At 35.3% G+C, this 13,423-nt stretch overlaps 1 protein-coding gene across 2 annotated transcripts in view; it reads right to left on the bottom strand.

Moving 5' to 3' along the window:
- LOC136032240 (multidrug resistance-associated protein 1-like) overlaps positions 1-4,514 on the bottom strand; it is an 81,253-nt gene extending 76,739 nt beyond the window's left edge. For both annotated transcript variants that reach the window (XM_065712472.1, XM_065712471.1), the window contains exon 1: positions 4,385-4,514. The gene's annotated coding sequence lies outside the window, so the exon portion shown is untranslated. The remainder of the gene's footprint in view (positions 1-4,384) is intronic.
- Positions 4,515-13,423: the final 8,909 nt, after the last annotated feature.

Genomic DNA, 13,423 nt, shown 5'->3' with positions numbered 1-13,423 from the left:
TATAAGTGAAATTACATTTAGGTATTATTTCCTGGTATTGGTCCCAATTCAAGAACCAGACATCATTAGCTGAGACTTGCAAAGCAGTCTCTCTTAACCAGAGTCCACACTCAAGACTTTTCCTCAGGTGTCAAATTTTGGGGAAGCCTCTCTTAAATATAAAGTTACTGCTGATCCTGTTGTCATTTTCAAATGAAGGATGTATGCTGAGTGGTCCTTGAGAGAGTTGACACTCATCTGGGTAGCTATGATCATATAACCACACCTGGTCACTAAACAACAACAATAACAGCTTTATTCATCAACTCTGGAGCTTCAAAAGGAGAAACCCTTAAATTTCTGTAAGCTGCAATTTAAGGTAAGGTAAATTCCCCTATAGCCTAGTAGGCTACTTGGTATCTCATCATGTCTTACATCATTGATTATTTGCTAAAGCTGGTTTTTCACAGTCTAAAAATAATCCCTGTCTATGATTAAATGGAATATTTACCAAAATATTATTTGGAATTACTTTAAAAACCAGATAGTAATGCAAGATATGGTAAAAGCTATTACCTTATTTATATTCTTTCAAATTTTGGAGTAAAGATGCTAGATGGACTGTTAACATAGACCATACTATACTGGGTGGACTATAAGTATGGGCTATAAACACGAATTTATGGTTAGGCTCCAATACTAACAATCACTGTATTTAAAATAGTTAGTTATGTATATGGCTAAAGCATTCAAACTGATGACAGCTGATAATAATGGGAGCCAGTTGGCCTTCATGAGCTTGTAGGTTAGAATGGCATCACCTCTTCTTCTCCTGTATACAAATGTTAGGAGTTTCAGTTTAGCTTTTCTTGAGGGGTAAGAGAGATCCCACATGCTGGATACCCTATCAATGGCACATCTCTGTACATCTTCCAAAACTTATATGTCTTTTTTTAATGGGGAGGTTAGAGGCATTCAAACTTCAAGCTCAAATATAACTAGTCCTTTCTACAGAAGACTAGTGACTTTGGGGGAGCAAGTGGAAAGATTATGCTTGGTTCAGTCCCAGAGTCAAACTAGCACCAGCAGCAGATTTCATAACATTGGTACTGAGTTTTATTTCATTGTCAATAGTAACTGCCAAGAACTTTCTCAGAGAAGATTGGGTAGCCTGAGAGAAAATAAGAGTGACAGGGATTCTTTTTTTTTTTTTGATGGAATGAATGACATTAAACTTGGTAACATTGAATTAAAGAATCTAAGCATTGGCCCATTAGCCAAGGAGCTCAGGATTATTTTGTAGGAGGGTGTAATCTTCACATGACATGGCTGGTCCAAGAACTTTTGAGTTGTCAGCATAGAGCATTAATTTATTGCTGATAGTAGATAGAGCATTATTTAAACAAAAGTTAAACAGTGTAGGGCCCAATATACTACCCTGAAGGACAACAAAAAGGAGCAAAAAATAATGAATATATTGGCACTACTTTTATTTTATTCAGATGCTTCTTTCAGATTAGTGGTAATTCTTATGTTGGTGGGGCACCCTATATTTAAATAGGCAAGCCTATAATAAATACTGCTCCATCATTTGCATTCAATCTAGTCTGAAAGGACCAAATATGGGCCTAGCTCTAGGCTATATGCAGAAGTTTGATGATTTTGTTTTATTTGAGATTTGAAACTAACTGTTTAAGAGAACTAAACACAAATATTTTAATGGCAAATGCACAAAACTTACAAATGGTAAAAGCCAAGGATTGGGAGTAAATATGGAGCAGTTTAAATTATTGACCTAGTAATAAGGTGAGCTTACCACTCAATGCCTTTTCCCAAACAATAATTTCTTTACTTGCAAATTTAATTTTCAATTAAATTAAATTAGAACCTCAAAGATGATACCCTTTTCTCTTTTTTTAACTTTATAAAAAGTTTGAAAAGAACAATTGTTACTAAATCATATACAGAATAATTATAGTTAATACATTCCAGCTGCACCTGGAATGTATTAACTACATCCTTTCTCTATTTTGGAAAGGGGTTTAAGTTAATGAAACTTTTGGTAATGAATCCATGGTCAAATATATACTCTGGACAGGTACAGTCAAGCTTCTATGTTAACAATCATCTCAGTTCTAAGTCTTAGAAATTTGCCTACTTGACATGTCTATACCTATTTGCAATTTTAACAAAACTTCTTTTTACTTTAATTTTCAGTTTTCAGTATGTTTTTCTCTGGTTTTAGTTCCAAAAATGCAATTCCTTTATTTAAATAGAAGTTTAGGTCATATAAATGTTTTTGTTTTTTTTTTTTTTTTTAGGAAATGTGTTTGCAGATCTTTGAAACCTCATAAATTGGGATTGAACAAAGTTGTAAAGTTGAAAACAGTTTTGTTTTACTTCATTTAAGTAGAAAATTTACTTTGTAAAGTTCATTTTATAGCATAGAGATTCAAAATATCTTCCAAGAACATACTTTATTCTGTAGAACCATCCTTGAAAGTTTCATTTTCTTAACCTAAACCCTTTCCAAGATAGCAAAAAGTAGCTAAACTTGAATTTTAACTTCAGAAACAGAAAAATACAGGGGAAATATATACTTTGGGGGTGAAACTCTACTAGGAAGGTATTTTGAAGTACCTAGCTCTACTCCTTCTCCCTCTAGAGGGTCCTGACCTTTGATAGGCTTTAAAAATCTGTGTGTTATAAAAGTGAAACCTTGCAAAATAGATCTTCTGCTTAAATGGAGTACAACAAAATTGTTTTAGCTTCATGACTTTCCTTGATCCCAGTATATAAGGTTTTAAAGATAAGCAATTATATTTCCTAAATTTTGAAAAAAAAAAAACACATTGATATTGCTTAAAATTCTAATCAAATAAAAGGAATTGAATTTTCAGAACTAAAGCCAGAGAAAAAGAAACTGATAACTGAAAATTAAGGTAAAATGTTGTTTTGTCAGAATTTCAATAGGTATTAACCTGTCATGTAGGCAGATTTCACAACCCTCTGGAGGGAAAGAAGTAGAGAAGGTACTTCAAAATACCTTCCCAGGACATACTGTAGCCTGTAGACCTATTATTGAAAGTTCCATTTTCCTTACCTGGCCCCTTTCCAAGATAGCCAAAAGTAGCTAAAGTAGAATATTACCAATTTGGGCTATAGATGTGCACATTGGGATAAAGTGTGGGCTAGTGAAATTGCTTTCAAAATTTGTCAACTACTACTTTTCTGTAGGCCTAAGCTATAGGCTATTGTGAAGTAGGCTTAGAGCTGTTGGTAAAATTCTAGTCAATTGACTTTTGGCTATCTTGGAAAGGGGTTAGGTTAGGAAAATGAAACTTTCAGGGATGGGTCTAAAGGCTAAAGTATGTCCCTGGAAGATATTTTGACCCACCTCTACTCCTTCTCCCTCTAGAGGGCCCTGAAATCTGCCTACATGACAGGTCTATACCTATTGAAATTTTGACAAAACAACATTTTACCGTAATTTTCAGTTAACAGTTGCCTTTTCTCTGCCTTTAGTTCTAAAAATGCAATGCCTGTTATTTGAGTAGAATTCTGACCCAAATCAATGTTTTTTTCCAAAATTTAGGAAATGTATTTGCATATCTTTAAAACCTTATAAATTGGGATTGAGCAGAGTTTTGAAGCTGAAAACAATTTTGTTGTACTTCATTCAAGCAGAAAATCTATTTTGCAAGGTTTCACTTTTATAACACACATATTTTTAAAGGTCATCAAAGGTGAGGGCCCTCTAGAGGGAGAAGGAGTGGAGGTGGGTATTTCAAAATACCTCCTGGGACATACTTTAGCTTTTAGACACATCCCTGAAAGTTCCATTTTTCTAACCTAAACCCTTTCCAAGATAGCCAAAAGTCAATCAACTAGAATTTTACTGAACTGTTTTCTTGAAATATTTCCTTCTCAATAGCCCTAATTCTATGCTTATACCTGAAAAATTCTTGTATATAATATATGCTAGCCTACACCTGGCCTTAGGCCTACTAAAAAGAGGGGGGTGGCTGCAACACAATTTTTATGGCAGCAATTTCATATTAGGATTTGCAATGAATGAAGATCCTAATGTTAATTAACCTACATTTGCCAAAAAAGAATTTTTCAAGATTGTAGAACATCCAGCAAAACTCAACAAGTCTAGTCCAAACTATCACCAAACCCAACTAGCCTAGGCCTACTATCTATAGTTAAGATACAGTTTTAACAAAATACCCAACTGTCTGGCTAATGGGGTTTTGCCTTAGGGCCTAGAATTTTAAAACCTAATTTTTAAATCATGGCCCTAGTTGGCTCAGAACACAAACGTTTGTTATTCCAAGACAAATATGATGGTGGACGCTTAAATAATTAATTATTTTGAAAAAAATAGAATTATGACAATTACCTTCTAGAGTTACTTCTTACATAAGAAATAAACTAATACAATTTTGTTTTTGGTTATCAGACCAAAGAAAGCGCAGCATTGACGTATTTTCAAAATATGCCATCTCATTCATCCCGATTATCTAACTCTTGCTGAAGAAGGCTAAGAGTTTTGTATCGTGATGTCTGTTGTTCATTGTAGTTCATGTAGGCATTTTCATATCAGATTCCTAATGCAAGTGGTGAAGTCCCCCCCCCCCTTTGCGGGTCATGTAGTCTTAAAAATGAAACAATAGATCATTGCCTATTTTAATGTAATATGCTGACGTCTGCACAGTATACCTTGCAATGTAATTTGTTAGAATGCTTCAAACGCCACAAAATTCCACTAACGGCCAAGAGTCTTGCTGACTATACTTGCACACAGAGCTCAATATATATTCTCCTATAATTCCACTACTAGCATCAAAAGATATACTACAAGAAATCTGAGCAGATACAAATTATATAAGTCAAACCTGCTCCATAGCTCTGTCCATCTCACAGAGTGAGTCAAAAGGAAAAGGGCTGAATAGTGTTGACTGAAAAGCCCCGACTGCTGAACAAGAAGAAGAAGTTCGGTTTTGACGAAAAACCAACAAATAAAGTCTCCAGAATATGCTATCCTGAGAAAAAATAGGTCATCAGAAAGAAAAGATGGTGATGTAGCTTTAATAATAAAACCAAATTTTGTGGCATTAACTTTCCTTAATTTTAAATGATTTTGATTAAGTTGGAATCAATGTTTGGCTGAACAATGCCAAAACTTCATAATAAGCTTTTATAACCCTAACGGCCAAACTGAAGATGCAATGGATTTTTTTAGCTATAAAAGTAATTCTAATGTGCTGAAAAACATAATTATTTGTGGAGATTCAAATGCCCACAGACCCTTGTGGCGGGAAAAGTCAGTAAACAATGCTGTTAAGTTTATTGAAAGTTTGATATTAAATAATACTGAATTAGCAGTTACTATCCCTCCAAATCGAAATACATATTTTACCCGCAAAAGTAGCAACTTTTCTACAATTGACCTACAAATTGCGTCAATAAATATTTTACCTTAAATTACCTTAAATCGCATTGTCCAGCGAAAGAAGAATTAAAACTTGTAGAACCGCTGGTTAGTAATGACGATTGTTGGACGTCTTAACTGTATCCCACTGTGTTCATCACGGCTTGTGTGACGATTCCCTATTAACGGCTCTCTTAAAGGCAACAGTACAGGGAGTAGTGAACGCTTCTTCGTTGAGCGAATTCCACAAACTCATTATTCAGTGAGTGAATAAGATATTCCGTAGTCTAGAGGCGGCTCTCTTCTGATATACTTTTTGACTAAGACCCTTAGTTTTGGCAGATTGGTCGAGTTGAAATGGCTTATTTAATGGAGAATTAGAATATAGGAGCTTATACGTCAAAACAATATCATCCGTTTGAAGTCTGTAGACAAAAGTTGGGAGTTTCAGTTTTTTCATACGGGATAAGTAGTTAAAATATTTGCATCCGTCAATTGCTTTCTTAGCCCGTCTCTGAGCCAATTCTAACTTCTGCTGGTCACCTTTGTTGAGAGGGCTAGCAAAACACATACCAAAATCCAAATTAGGCCAGACCAATGCCTTATATATTTGAGTCATCACCATGGATGACCTACTAGTGATTATTCTTTTCATAATGTCAAGGGTTTGGAGTGCTTTGGCTACAGCTGTCTGTGCGTGCATAGTGAATTTTAATTCCTTGTCAACTATGACCTCCAAGTCTTTCTCCACTTCAGACGAGATGATAGTCTGTCTCCATTCGTCCAACCCTAACATTTAATAAGGAAAATTCCCATTTTTCTTTCCAAAGTAGATTGTCCGACATTTATTTACATCTAATTCAGGCTTCCACAAAGCTAGCCACTGGAAAGTGCCCATAGGTCATTCTGCATAGCTCTGATCAAGTGTATCAACAGATCAAATGAGTTTGGAGTTATCAGCATAAAGACTTATTTCATTTTGACTGTCGTTGGTGCGTCATTAATATAAATGTTGAATAGTATTGGTCCCAAGATGGTTCCCTAGGGCACTCTACTTAATACTTCCACTTATTCGAAAAAGAATACCTGTCCATTTTGTCCGAATATTTTCACCTTTGCTTTCTCCTGGAAAGAAACTGAAGCACCCACTCTATGATTCCATTATGTATTCCAATTGCAAATAACTTGGTCTTTAGTCGACGGTGACAAAACTTTATCGAAGGCTTCTGCAAATGCAATACAAGTTGACAGGGATTGCTTGATCTACATCCTCAGTAATATAATCATGCGCATCAATCAAATTAGTATCAACCGAGCGTCCATGTCTGAAGTCATGCTGACTATCACTGAGCATCTCACCTGAGGTTTTACCAGCTACAGATGTGAGACAAATGGGTCGATAATTGGAAAAGCTGTTGAGGCTACCCCCATTGTGTACAGGTGTAACGTTAGCATTCCGCCAATCTTGAGGAATCTGCTTAGCATCAAAAACCTTCTGCAACATGTTTGTAAGGGGAAGGGCTATTTCCTCATGAGCTTCTTTCAATACTCCAACGGATTTGTTAGGGCCAACGGATTTGTTAGGGTTAAGCAGCTTCAGTCGACTCTCCAAATCAGAGGCAAACACAGTTATCTTTTGCATAGGTTCCTTAATAGAATATTCTGGTGCTTTTGGTAAGAGGGCATCGTCTAGAAACCGTTAACAATGACTTACATTGACTACTCAATTCAGCTGCTATATCTTTCGGGGTACTAACTGTATTGCCATTCACAAGTAGTTCTGCAAAGGAGTGTCTCCCAGGTTTCAGAGCTGAAGCATACTTCCAAAATCTCTTAGGGTTGGATTTTGAATCAAATGTCTATCCCTCTTCATATTCTAGCGTATATTTTCTCGTGAGATACTTAACTTTGTTTAGGTTTAGTTAGATTTCTCATAGTTCTCATGGGAAGATTTACTTTTGTATTTGCCCCAATACTTCTTCTTTTTACGCACAGCTTGCTTGACATCACGAGTGATAAATGATAGGATTTTGAGCCTTCTTTTTGAGGAAACTGCTGTGCGTTTTTCTATTGCTTTAATCAAAAACCCTCCTCATTTCGAGCCAAGCCTCCTCCATATTCTTAGCATCAATGAATAACCGATCCTTGTGTATCCACTCTTGTTTGACCTGGTTGTAATTTGTGTACACATGCCTAATCCAATTATTCTTTTGTGGCTACAACCTAAGCCTACAAGTAATTGCAACATGGTCACTTGCTTCAAATGGTGGTTCCGAATCGACACTATTGAGCGTCTTGTAGTCATTAATAAACAAAAGGTCTAGTAGAGTTGGGCTCTGCCCACTTTTATACCTGATCGGAAAATCATTTGCTTGGTATAGCAGATGTTCATGAAAGTACTGTAGAAGTGTGTTATTTGGGTTTTCGGTCCCTTTTGTGACAGCAATCCATTGTATTTCAGATAAATTAAAATATCCAAGAATTAGAACGTTCTTATAATATTGCTTCATCACATTATCAATAGAATATGGAATTGCTAGAAGGGAACTTGTCTGACAAGAGGATCTGGGACTTTTATAAAAACAGTCTATGACTACCAAGAGACTTGGCTGCAGAATTGTTATACATATTTGCTCAATCCAAGCTTCATAATCTGAATTTACTGCAAGAGCTCTTACATGGAGTGGAGATCTTACGTAGAAGGCTATCCATCTACCATTTGGCTTTGACAGATTGGTGAGAAGCTGAAACCCAGGGACTTTAATTTGTATATTAGTAAGAGCAAATGCATCATGTTTTGGTTTCACCTCAGTAAAGGCAAAAAGACTTACTTCGTGCCTGGTTGACATCACCAAGTTAATTTTGTTCATCTTCGTAGTAATAAAGTCTGCATTACTATATAATACCATAAGTCCCTCAATAATAGTATTGTCATCATTAGTTTCGCTTGATCCAGAATCACGTGATTTAAAAGATATGGTATTCGATATGGGCTCATAATTTCTGTTATCCGATCAAGCACTAACATAACAAATCAGTTTCTGTATATTTCGTAGAACCAACTTCACTAGCAATATCACAAATGGAAACACTACTTATAGAGCTATTTACAAGTCTTGAAGGGGTATCAGATATATTTATGATTCCAAGACATTCTCCTGTGACGATGACTGACGCGTCGCAAGGGTCTGGAAGTTTTTTGACACAATCTTATTTCCTCTGATTACTATGTCCGCTTACCCATTTAATCTTCTATTATGCGCTTCTTCATACAATCTTTGTCTTTTTTTGCAATCATGCTTTGACACGTCATTTCTAAATTCAATGGTACCCTTTTTTTTCAAAAAAATTCTAAAGGATTAGCTTCTTTATTTTCAAATTAGCTACTGAGAAGATAATCAGGATAGGACTTTGAGTCCTGGATCCTGGCGTGGCTGTTACGTTCCCTAGTCTGTGAACGTTCAGAACAGCAACAACAGGGATTCTGTAATCGTTAGCAAAATAATCACGTAAAACCATGGTGGGCAAATGAGTGCCAAAATAACTGGAGAACAAAAAAGGTAGCTAGGAAAATATAACTAAATAACAGTCTCCTGTCTTCATATTTAAGTAAATTACAAGCAAAGGCCTCAAGAGGACTATAATAATTGCGAAATATAATTACTGGAATAATTTTGCAAATAGTCTTTCCAGAGAAACACGTGAGCCAATTAAACATAAACTCATAAGCCACATCTGTGGAAAGAAAAATCCCTTAACCTACTTCAGTATGAGCTACTATATAATAATACCCATTATGATAATTATAATGAAAAGGCAAAGTTACTTGCAACTCTATTCTCAAAGAAGCTAACATCACATAATAACAGCATCACCACCCTAATCTCTATAAATTGAATATACCAGCCTCGCCCAGGATCAAAGTGTATAACTTGTCAATTCTCGATTCATGAACTGAATAATGCAATACAACATAATAGGGCTAAGGCTACTAGTAGCTACCCCTTCTTATAAACAGGAACAGTTTTTTGGTGCAGAACAAACTGAAAGTGCCGTAAAAGCTTCTTACAAAGCTATTCATTTAATTGCGAAGGCTGGTGAAAACCATACTATTGGTAAAAATGTAATCCTCCCTCCCGCAGCAGAAATTCCTTCTTGCATGTTTGGAGAGAAAGAGGCCAAAATAATTAAAATAATTCCATTATAAAATTAAACAATTTCAAGGAAAATTAGTGATATGGCGTATGACATAAAAGAATATCTCGTCAGAACACTTTTGAGTTAGTCCTTGCTTTGGTATACAACTCAATGAAACCACAGGTATAACTGACATGGCTCAAGTGATTGTATTTGTACATGGCTTTTTTAAGATAAAGTATTTGAAGATATTTTATTTGTAAGACTCTTAAAATATCTACAATAGGAAAATGTATTTTTAAGTTGTTATATCCTTTTTTTTTCCAAAAATCAGCTCGAGTTGAAAAACTATATGCCAGTGAGTATGGATGGTGCTAAGGATATGGGTGGCTGCATCATGGTGTTTTTAGGCCATACTAAAAAAGTTTCAACTGAGTGTAAGTCCATCCATTGTGTATTCATCAAGAGCTTTTGGCGGCTAATAGCCTCTCTGATGAGCTTAAACATGTCCTCGACAAGAGTTTTAAAATTGTGAACTTCATAAAAACTAGGTCTCAAAAATCTTGTTGCTTTAAGATTCTATACCAGGAAATGGGCCATGATAACTTATGGCTATGTAGGCTACTGAGGTATGATGGGTTTCTCGGGGATATGTGGAGTCTCATGTATCTGAACTCCAAAAAATTGCATTTTTTGTTTTTTCACCGAACACATATCCCATCTGTCTTTTGCACTTGCTGATTTTGATTGGCTTATGAAGCTGGCTTATTTAAGTGATTAAATAAAAAAAAACAAGTTTTTTAAATAAAAGTAAGGAGCAACATTAAAACTTAAAATGAACAGAAATAACTCCGTATATGAAAGGGGCTTTTTCTCCTCAACGCCCCGCTCTTTACGCTAAAGTTTGACTCTTTCTCTTAACTCTATTTTTAAAACAGTAAGAAACTTTAGCGTAAAGAGCGGGGCGTTGAGGACAAAAAGCCCCTTTCATATACGGAGTAATTTCTGTTCGTTTTAAGTTTTAATGTTGCTCCATATTTCCATTTAAAAAAACTAGTTTTTTTTTATTTAATTTCTGGACGTTTTCGAATTAATGCATGTTTTGATCTTGGCTCTCCACACATAAATAATTAAAACGGAATTTGCATATTAATTAATTGCAATTAATCGGGAGGTTTTGAGAAAAAGGAGTGAGGGAGGAGGCCTAGTTGCCCTCCAATTTTTTGATTACTTAAAAAGCAACTACAACTTTTGATTTTTTACGAACGTTTTCATTGGTAAAAAATATACGTAACTTACGAATTAAATTACGTAACGAACTTCTATATTCGTATGTTTTTATTGCGTGTATGAAGGGGTTCAACCCTCGTCGATTCCTCGTGCTTTACCCTAAAGCCTAAATTTTGTCCCAATTCCTTAAGAATGAGCTCTGAATCACAAAGGCCGTAGAATAAATAGCTGAAATTACTAAAAACACTTTAGCGTAAAGAGTGAGGTATAACGAGGAGGTAAGCCCCTCATATGCTTAATAATTTTTGTTCGTTTTAAGTTTTAATGCTGCTCCTTACTTTCAGTAGAAAAAAGCTTTTCATACTTATTTTTTCATTGTTTTTTCAAATAATGCTCTAGAAAGTCCTGCGCCCTCTTCATTGAAATTCTCTTCCCCCATGATAAGTTTCTCCATGGAAACATCCTCCCATGTAACCCCCCCTCAAATCCCTCCTAAACAAAAAAATACTCCTGAAAACGTCTGTACACTTCTCAGTAACCATTACTATATGTAAACACAGGTCAAAGTTTGTAACTTGCAGCCCCTCCCACGGGGACTGCGGGGGAGTAAGTCGTCCCTAAAGATATGGCTATTAGATTTTCCGACTATGGTGAATAAAATGGCTATCTCAGAATTTTGATCAGGTACCTTTTGGGAAAAAATGAGCGTGGGAGGGGGCCTAGGTGCCCTCCAATTTTTTTGGTCACTTAAAAAGGGGACTAGAACTTTTAATTTTCGTTAGAATGAGCCCTCTCGCGACATTCTACGACCACTCAGTCGATACGATCATCCCTGGGAAAAAAAAACAAACAAGAAAACAAACAAATAAACACGCATCCGTGATCTGTCTTCTGGCAAAAAATGCGAAATTCCGCATTTTTGTAGATAGGAGCTTGAAACTTCTATAACAAGGTTCTCTAATACGTTGAATCTGGGTTCTTTGATACGCTGAATCTGATGGTGTGATTTTCGTTAAGATTGTATGACTTTTAGGGGGTGTTTCCCCTTATTTTCTAAAATGAGGCAAATTTTCTCAGGCTCGTAAATTTCGATGGGTATAACTGACCTTGATGAAACTTATATCAAGATCAGCATTAAAATACGATTTAAAATCAGCATTAAAATACGATTCTTTTAATGTAACTATTGGTATCAAAATTTTATTTTTTAGAGTTTTGGTTACTATTGAGCCGGGTCGCTCCTTACTACAGTTCGTTACCACGAACTGTTTGATATTTTTGAAAAAAGCTAACATCTGGAATTTATCCATACAGGGTAGCGTTTCTGATATTTTTTACGTCGAAAAGAAATCACTCACGCAAAGATTTAGGATCTGCATCATTCGAAGGCCTTAAGCATACATATTGCTTACGACAAATATAATTTTAGATATTAAGAATTAATTTAGTATTATAAGTGAAATATGCAATAAACTCTCATAATTAATTTCTTCCTTTTAAATCTATTCCTTTCAAATGTATAGAAAACAAGTTAACTAAATCAAACTTTCAATTTAAGCTATTGAAAGAATTTTTGGTAAGGCCTTTTAAAAGTTTTTAAGTTTTTGACACTTCTCAAAAAGCTTCCTATTCTAACTAATCAGACCATGTGTTTTAAGAGTTGTTCCTTCAAAATTGGTACAAACAAACTTTAGCTTAGAGAGCAAAGTATTGAGGAGGGACGCAACCTCTTCATATACGGAATAATTTCTGCTATTTTTGACTTTTAATGTCGCTCGTTACTTTCAATTAAAACAAATTTGCTTTTTATTTAATTTATGATTGTTTTTCGAATAATTCCGGTTAATTTGGCTATATTTTTACGAACAATTCCTCTTCACAGGAAAACTCTTTGTGGAAAGTTCCTCCCAAGTAAAATACAACCCACCGTTAAAATTCCTTCTGGACAATTCCATCCTCCCTGAAAATTCCCACTTCCCTCCTTAAAATTTGTTGTACACGTTTAAGCAGGAAAAATTCTCCTTAGCATACTTTCTTTCGAGAAAGACTACAATTTCTGTTCGTTTATATGACCACTAGAAATTTCCTCCCTTCCAGGGTAATTTTACCGGGAAATTAAATCTCACTGAAAACTTCCCTCCTTGTAAATAAACACGCATCCGTGATGCTCCTTCGCGCAACTAAATACAGAATTCTTGCACATAGGAGCTTGAAACCTTTACAGTAGGGTTATCTGATACGCTGATGTTGTGAGTTGGCAAACTCATAAACCTAGCAAAAGTTAGGAAACTTGGAAACAAACAGATCGTGGTAACAAACTATAGTAAGGAGCGACCCGGCTCAATAGTAACCGAAATTCTAAAAAATAAAATTTTGATACCAAAAGTCACATCAAAAGAATTGCATTTTTACACTGATTCTAAATATATAAGTTTCATCAAGTTTATTTTTACCCAACAAAAGTTACGAGCCTGAGAAAATTTGCCTTATTTTAGAAAGTAGGGGGAAACATCCCGTAAAAATCAAAGAATCTTACAGAAAATTACACCATGAGATTCAGCGTACCAGAGAACCCAACTTTGGAAGTTTCAAGCTCCTATCTACAAAAATGTGGAATTTTATATTTTTTGCCAGAAGACA

This window comes from Artemia franciscana, chromosome 10, assembly GCF_032884065.1.
Source record: "Artemia franciscana chromosome 10, ASM3288406v1, whole genome shotgun sequence".
In the NCBI taxonomy this organism is placed as follows: domain Eukaryota; kingdom Metazoa; phylum Arthropoda; class Branchiopoda; order Anostraca; family Artemiidae; genus Artemia; species Artemia franciscana.
This window is presented reverse-complemented; position numbering and strand designations above follow the sequence as displayed.